General features: G+C 40.5%; 1 long non-coding RNA gene across 1 annotated transcript; it reads left to right on the forward strand.

Moving 5' to 3' along the window:
* The first annotated feature begins 3079 nt into the window (after nucleotides 1–3079).
* Nucleotides 3080–6620, forward strand: LOC111575949 (uncharacterized). The gene is made up of 4 exons (XR_002746779.3): nucleotides 3080–3323; nucleotides 3554–3699; nucleotides 3784–4004; nucleotides 5209–6620. It is a non-coding gene; the product is annotated as an uncharacterized LOC111575949 (long non-coding RNA).
* Nucleotides 6621–6860: the final 240 nt, after the last annotated feature.

Genomic DNA, 6860 nt, shown 5'->3' on the forward strand with positions numbered 1-6860 from the left:
TTTTTAAGAGTTATGCATTAAGAGTTGTGTAACCTTTATCTCCATTATACTGTATCGTTTTTTGTGTGTTTTGTCTCGATTTCTAAAACATCTAGTGTAAAGCTCGCAGAAATGGCTCCCGGATAAAGGACGGAATATTCTAGAAACACCGTGGACTGCGGGGTTTCGAGTGCGGCCAGGAGCGCAGCGGCCCGTGGCCGTGGAGGAGTTTAGCAGCTGGGCGAAGCAGAAGGAGTCGCCGGCTATTGTGTGTTAAGACGGATTTACCGCCGTATTAAAGCCCCGTCCCCATCCCTTACTTACTCGCCTTCCTGATTCTGTTTTTCTCAATTAAGGAATGCATATGACGTATACACGCGCGCACACACACACACACACACACACACACACAGCGGGAAAATCTAAATCGAGTGAATAAAATCAGACTTTTTCCCCCCAATGAAAAGAGGGGTTTCCAAACTATAAAGACAAGGGTGAAAACTACAATTTAGCCTTGCTACACAACAGACTAGACTCCTCCAGGCAGGCTGAAAATGCTGCAGCGATCTCTTTAAATCCTACTTTAAGACATCTGTACTGGAGGAACAAATTATTTTACATGTTTTACAAAATAGTAGTAGATGGAACTGCAGTTTTTGCCAACTTTCAACACACCTTTGCAAAAAATACTGCTTTATTAAAGGCCTTACAACAACACAGAAACTGATATGTGGTTCACATTTTCAAGTCAGGTCACCGTTACTTATGTGTCACATTTAAAGCAACTATTTAAAGTGTTTTCCAATAGAGAAAGAAGATTGGTGTTTTGCGAACAATCAAGATAGTTTAAATAGGTTTATAGTTCTAATAGTTTAAAGGTTAAGACCCTCTAGTATTAGTTACTTGATAAAATTACTGAATTAATTTAAACCCCATGATATACTGTATGTTATAAATAATTAAGCTTAATGAATTAAATAAGATTAAGAACCTACAATGTTAAACATTTCACAAATTTACTTGAGTAATTTAAATGTTAAGGTTAAGCCTTGTCAATATTATTCATGTAACTTTCCTGTACTAATTTAAATATTACAGTCAAAACTGTACAGTATTAGGTAAAATACAAATTTACCTGACTAATCAAAAAATTGTGTTTAAATCCCTACAACAGAGGTGTCCAAACTTTTTTCAGAGGGCCAGATTTGATGAGGTCAACATGCGTGAGGGCCAACCATTTCTGCCTGACATTCTTTGAACCATTAAAATCAAATGCATATTGGTTATTTGATGGAAATGTAATTGCAAATGACACATTTTTCATTTTGTACATGTACAAAATGAAATGTTTCCATAAACTTTAAGAGGAGGGATCAGAGAGTACCGTGGACAGATTAGCACTTCTGTCTGTATAAAGAGACATTCTGTCATTAAGGTTGACCAAAGCATGGGGAATGTAAGGTTGGCGTAAGCCAAAGCATGTTGATGAAGAGAGGTTTTTTCTGAAAAGTTTTTGACTTCTTGTTAATAAATGCATTTTTTAAAATGTATGGCAAATCTAAACAGTTCTTTCCAAAATCACTCTGTTTTTAATATCCAAAGGCCAAATAAAATAAAATGAACTGAACTGAGGAAAAAAAATTCAGGATTCAGGTTCATTTTTAACATTAAATGTTACTGGTAATTAATGTTGCCTAAGACATATGAACAGGAACAAAACACCAACATTCAACTTAAAATGAAGTGCAAATTCCATGTGTTCAGGTATATTTATAACTGGTTTTGACCAACACAAAACAAATTAACTGCAATTTTACAATATATTCATCTCAGATTACCAAAACAAATAATTTTCTTGCATTAATGTTTTGGCAGTGAAAAAATGTAATTCAGTCACGAGAACAGGGAGCGCAGAACGGTGCAGAATTATATCACAAGCAAAGAGAAAAGGAGCAGAAGAAGAACAGAGGAACTGTACATCATCCCCACACACAGTAAAATATGGCAGCTCCATAGAACATCATCCACACTACTAAGCTCTGAAGTGGCACATAAACACAATCAAAATGAAGAGTGAGATGGCGGGCTTTACTCAGCTGGGATAGACCAAGGATAGGAGAGGAGAGATTTCGAACCAAATCACTGCTTCAACGTGCAGGGTGATACTGAGCTCTGGACTGCATCACATGGGCCCGGTCTGATTTAAAGGCAGTGGTTTTGATGCGCAAAATGTCACGCAATGAGAGTCAGTTAGTCTTGTCCTAACGCAGTTCTTATTAAAGTTCATCACAGAGAATGTTTTGTCGCACAGATATGTTGAGCCAAATAAGCTCAGCATTTTCTTCGCAAACGTTCGAATACCTTGAAACCCGCCCTTTTCAAGTTGACAGTAAAAATTGACAAGCGAGAGCTGTTGCTGACGACTGCGTAACTCGCTGTCCACTGCAGCTCTATAAGCTCGAGCTGCAGGTGATCCGGAGCATCATCGGGGTCAGGAGAATTGAGAGGAAACAAACCTGATCTCCTTTACAATATCTGCAAAATCTTGAAAGCGTAGTTGAAACTCCCCAGCGAGAGATGCGATGTCTGCTGCATACCTCCTCGTTTGCGCATTGTTAATGTCCTGAGGAAAACTGTTCATTATTTCCTGCAGTGCTGAAAAATGTGCGGTATGAGGGTGTGTTTGTGACAAGTGTCTTTGGAAAATCTGCAGCTTTGTTTCAAATGGTGAATACAGCTGGTTCACTGCTGCATCTTGGCCCTGAAGACTCGTGTTCAATACATTCAGATGCTTTGTTATATCAACTAAAAATGACAAATCAGCCAGCCAAATAGGATGAAATAGTTCTGACATATGTGCCAAAAATTGTCCGATTTCCCTCGAGACAGAAGAAATGCTGCAGCGCAGACCCCCGACTGAGTCATCATATTTCGGTGTGATATAGAACATCAAGGTTTCAAGGTATTCGAACGTTTGGCAAGAAAATGCTGAGTTTATTTGGCTCAACATATCTGTGCGAGAAAACATTCTCTGTGATGAACTTTAATAAGAACCGCGTTAGGACAAGACTAACCGACTCTCAATTGCGCATGGGCGGATCTACTGGTGTGGCATAGGGTGGCAAATGCCACCCCAAAAGAAAGCCTTGCCAACTCTGCTGCCACCCCAATTTGCAAGGACGAATTTGACATTTACGATCGAGGAACTCCAATGTCTGACTGCAGTGAATGCAGCACGAGATGAGGCCAGAGCGGCAGCAGCACAGGAGCAGTAAGAGACCGATTTGTTTCGAAAAAGCGAGGGAGCCAGGAGTCGCGAGGAAAGAAGACACAGGAGGAAAGAGGTAAAAACTGAGCAACTATCGATATGTCTATCTGTCTATTAAGAAATGTAATTATAATGAAAGCACAGTTCTAGTATAGTTGCAATGCTGATTTTGAGATAATAAAAAATCAGGTTGAAGAACGTTGTTTTGCTAACCATACATGTTATGTAAGGTAGGTCTGTCAGGCTGGCTGCTGCCAGGCCTAGGTAGTGCTCCCCCCCTCCCTTCTCAATCTTCTTTCCTTTTAGGGCAGTGCAGAAGGAGCAACAGGTGTTCCCCATCTGCCATAATCAGCCAGCTCAAGAACAGGTGGAAGGCAACCAATCAAGCTTCATTCATTCTGCAATATAACCAGACGCCTCCCATCTCTCAGTGCCGGATCGTGACACAGCTCGTAAAAGTTCACAGCCTGATTTGCCAGCCATTCTGTTTGTTGCTCTACAGACCTGTTAACCACCGCTGTCCTCCTTTGTTCCAGTTCCGGACCCACCTGTTTCTGCCGTTTTGCCGTCAACCTTGGACTCTGGTTATCACCTCAGAGAAAAGGAAACACTCACCAGAGCCGACTCCCTCCTTCTGGCGTCCTTCCCCACTCACCTGTTGCTGCTTCACGCTATCCACCATCTGGCCCAAAGCACGCTGCTCCAAACCCTGGCTGCCACCGCTGTGAACCAGTTCTGAGCATTCCTTGTATAATTCGTGAGTTTGTAGTCCAGTCATGGTTATAGCTCTCGTTAAAGAAGCACCGTATTTTGAGAAGACTTCTTTTGTAGTTCCCTCTCGCTATCCTCGTAAAGATAGCCACGTGTTTGTTTTAGTATTCCTGAGCCTGGCCTTTCTCGCGTGTTACCTACCGCGAGTTAGAGATATTATTTTATCTTGTTACAGTTCCGCCCAGCCCCTAGGTGCCGCTGTAAGATCCAGAGCCTTTTGCTCTCTATTTCCGTTTCCTGTTTAAATCCTAGTTTCCGCTTGTAGTCCTAAAAACCTTTGTAAATAAATCAGTGTTGCATTCAAAAACAGTCTGTTCATTTCCTACACCTGAGCCACCCTGAACTCCGTAACAAGGTCTGACGTTATTTGTGTAAAGTAGGCTACAAAAGCCAATATTGATTCGCCGTCTGTAAACACTGAAATCACATTGAATCTTACAGACATGAAGAGGAAAGGTAGCACTTGCAGTTTTGCACTTTTTTTCTCGCCAAAGAGAAAGGCGACAGAAATAGAAAATGAACAATTGAGCAACGGTGATAGAGAAGATGAGGTGGAAGGAGAGAGAAAAGACAAAAACGATGTGGAAGGAAAGGCAATAGAAGTGTGATGAAATACAAGCCCATGGTGACCAGGGACAGGAGGAGGTTGGAGAACACCACACAGTGGTGAAGAGATGGAGGAGGGAGAGCATCACCAAGATGAGGAGGAAGAAGGCGAGAAAGATGATATGCAGGGTTCAGACAGTGAAAGGGAAAGGAGAGTGCCTGATCCATCACTAACCATCTCCAGTCGAGCTGGTCCTCATGGTATGGAAATTGTTGCTGCATAGTATGGGTAATAAGAACAAGTGACATTAACATTTTGTTGTAAGGTGCATTTAAGAGCCGTTGCTTAGACTTGTTGAAATAAAGATATTTGTTTGCTTAAATATGAATAATTGAGGAAGCTTGTGGGGAAACTGTGAATGTGTAATGAGATGGGGACAGTTTTAATATTTTGTGTACAATGTGTTTTAGATATATTGGCCAGGTTAAATTCCAAAATTAAAAAAATGAACCTAAAAATACTCTCCTAGGCTAAAATGCTAGTGTCTGATGGTTATAATCAATTACGTTTTTACTAGTTGTTATATTGTATAATTAGTTCAGATGTAATGCAGTTTGAATCTTTCCTCCCCTCCATCTTCTAGATGTATCCAAGTCCAGGTGTGAGGTGCCAGTGCAGCCAATGCGAGACAGTTTCCCTAAGACCCTCCAGGGAGGAGCCAGAAGAAGCTTCCGCAGCGACTGGTACAAATTTCATCCCTGGTTAGAATACTCACAATCAAAAGATGCAGCTTATTGTCTTGCATGTCAGCATTTTTCCCTCCCGGATGCTCCAAAGACTGTTTTCACCTCATTGCAACTGGAAAAAGGCTACAATGAAAGACAGTGGTATCTGTTCTCATGCCAGATCTGAAGGACATGTAAATGCAATGTTTGCATGGACAGAGAACAAGAAAATTCAGGATAAAAATACCTCAGTGTTTGGACTAATAGATGAGCAAAAAAAAAAGAAGCAGATGGCTGAAAATCAGTACTACATTAGAACATTAGCTGAAATTTTAGTTCTAACAGCCACAGAAAACATTGATACAACTCAAAGAAAACCAAAGAGGCCAAGACAGACAAAAAGGGGCTCCAGGATACTATCGTCCACTCCACTTTGGGACAGCATGTAGTTCCAGATAGCAAACACACTTTTTGTGTCTCTGTGTACTATCCAGTTCTGGATAACATGATTGGAGAAATAGGAAGAAGATTTTCTAACACGCATTGTAAAATTATGCAGGGTGTCCAGGCACTAAATCCGTCAAGTCCAAGTTTTTTGAGAGAGGAAGCTGTTCTGTTATTTGCTGAAGCTTATGATTCAAATATTGAGGATCTCAAACATGAGTTACATCAGACGAGGAGAATACTGGACAGAAAAAAGGTGGAAAAGGAGAGTCCTACCACTCTAATGGAGTTCACTCAGTTTTTGGACCCATACCAGGATGTTTTTTATGAGATGTTCAGATTGTGTAAAATAGTGGTTGTTTTACCTGTGAGCAGTGCATCCTGTGAGCGAAGTTTTTCATCTCTCAGGCTGATAAAGACTTATTTGCGGTCTACTATGACAGAAAAGAGACTGTCGAGTTTGGCTGTACTCAGCATTGAATCAAAATGCACAAAAGCATTAGATCTAGATAAATTTGTGAAGCGTTTTGCTGAGCAGCATGGAAATCGCCGCATTCAGCTGTTATAGGCATGCCAACTTCATATTATGCTCACTGGTGAGCCTTTACAAAGGTGTTAAATGGTGACCTCAACAGAATCTGCACTTTTTTTTCTGTATTTATATCTTTGTTTTGGCAACTGAGAAAATCTGATATCACCTTTAATAAAACCTAATGTGAGAAAAAAAAGTCTAAAATGTGACACTATAGTGTAAATGGTGTCAATCCTGCTGAACAGGAAGCAGTGTTGTTGTTTTTTAATGTCTCGTTTGTATATACATTATAAAACTGTACAGAAAGGCCCTGTATGAACTGTATGAAGTAAATACAACATCTCCTTATTTTTATCAGTCTGTGCTCTCTCGCTTCCCTCTAGTCTCATATTGTTTTCCTGTCACATAAATACAAGCAGCCCACTATTTCTGAATACTGTACTTGGTTTTGGCTTGTTGAGATACGGTTTACTGCTAACCCCCCCTCACTTCTCTATTAATGTAGTTTTTCCATCTGCAACTCAAAACAGGCTCCTGATCAGGAAATAGAGAAACAGATGTCAGACTCACAAAAATCGGTGGTCTATTTTCACC

The sequence above is a fragment of the Amphiprion ocellaris genome, chromosome 17, assembly GCF_022539595.1.
Source record: "Amphiprion ocellaris isolate individual 3 ecotype Okinawa chromosome 17, ASM2253959v1, whole genome shotgun sequence".
NCBI classification, from domain to species: Eukaryota; Metazoa; Chordata; class Actinopteri; family Pomacentridae; genus Amphiprion; species Amphiprion ocellaris.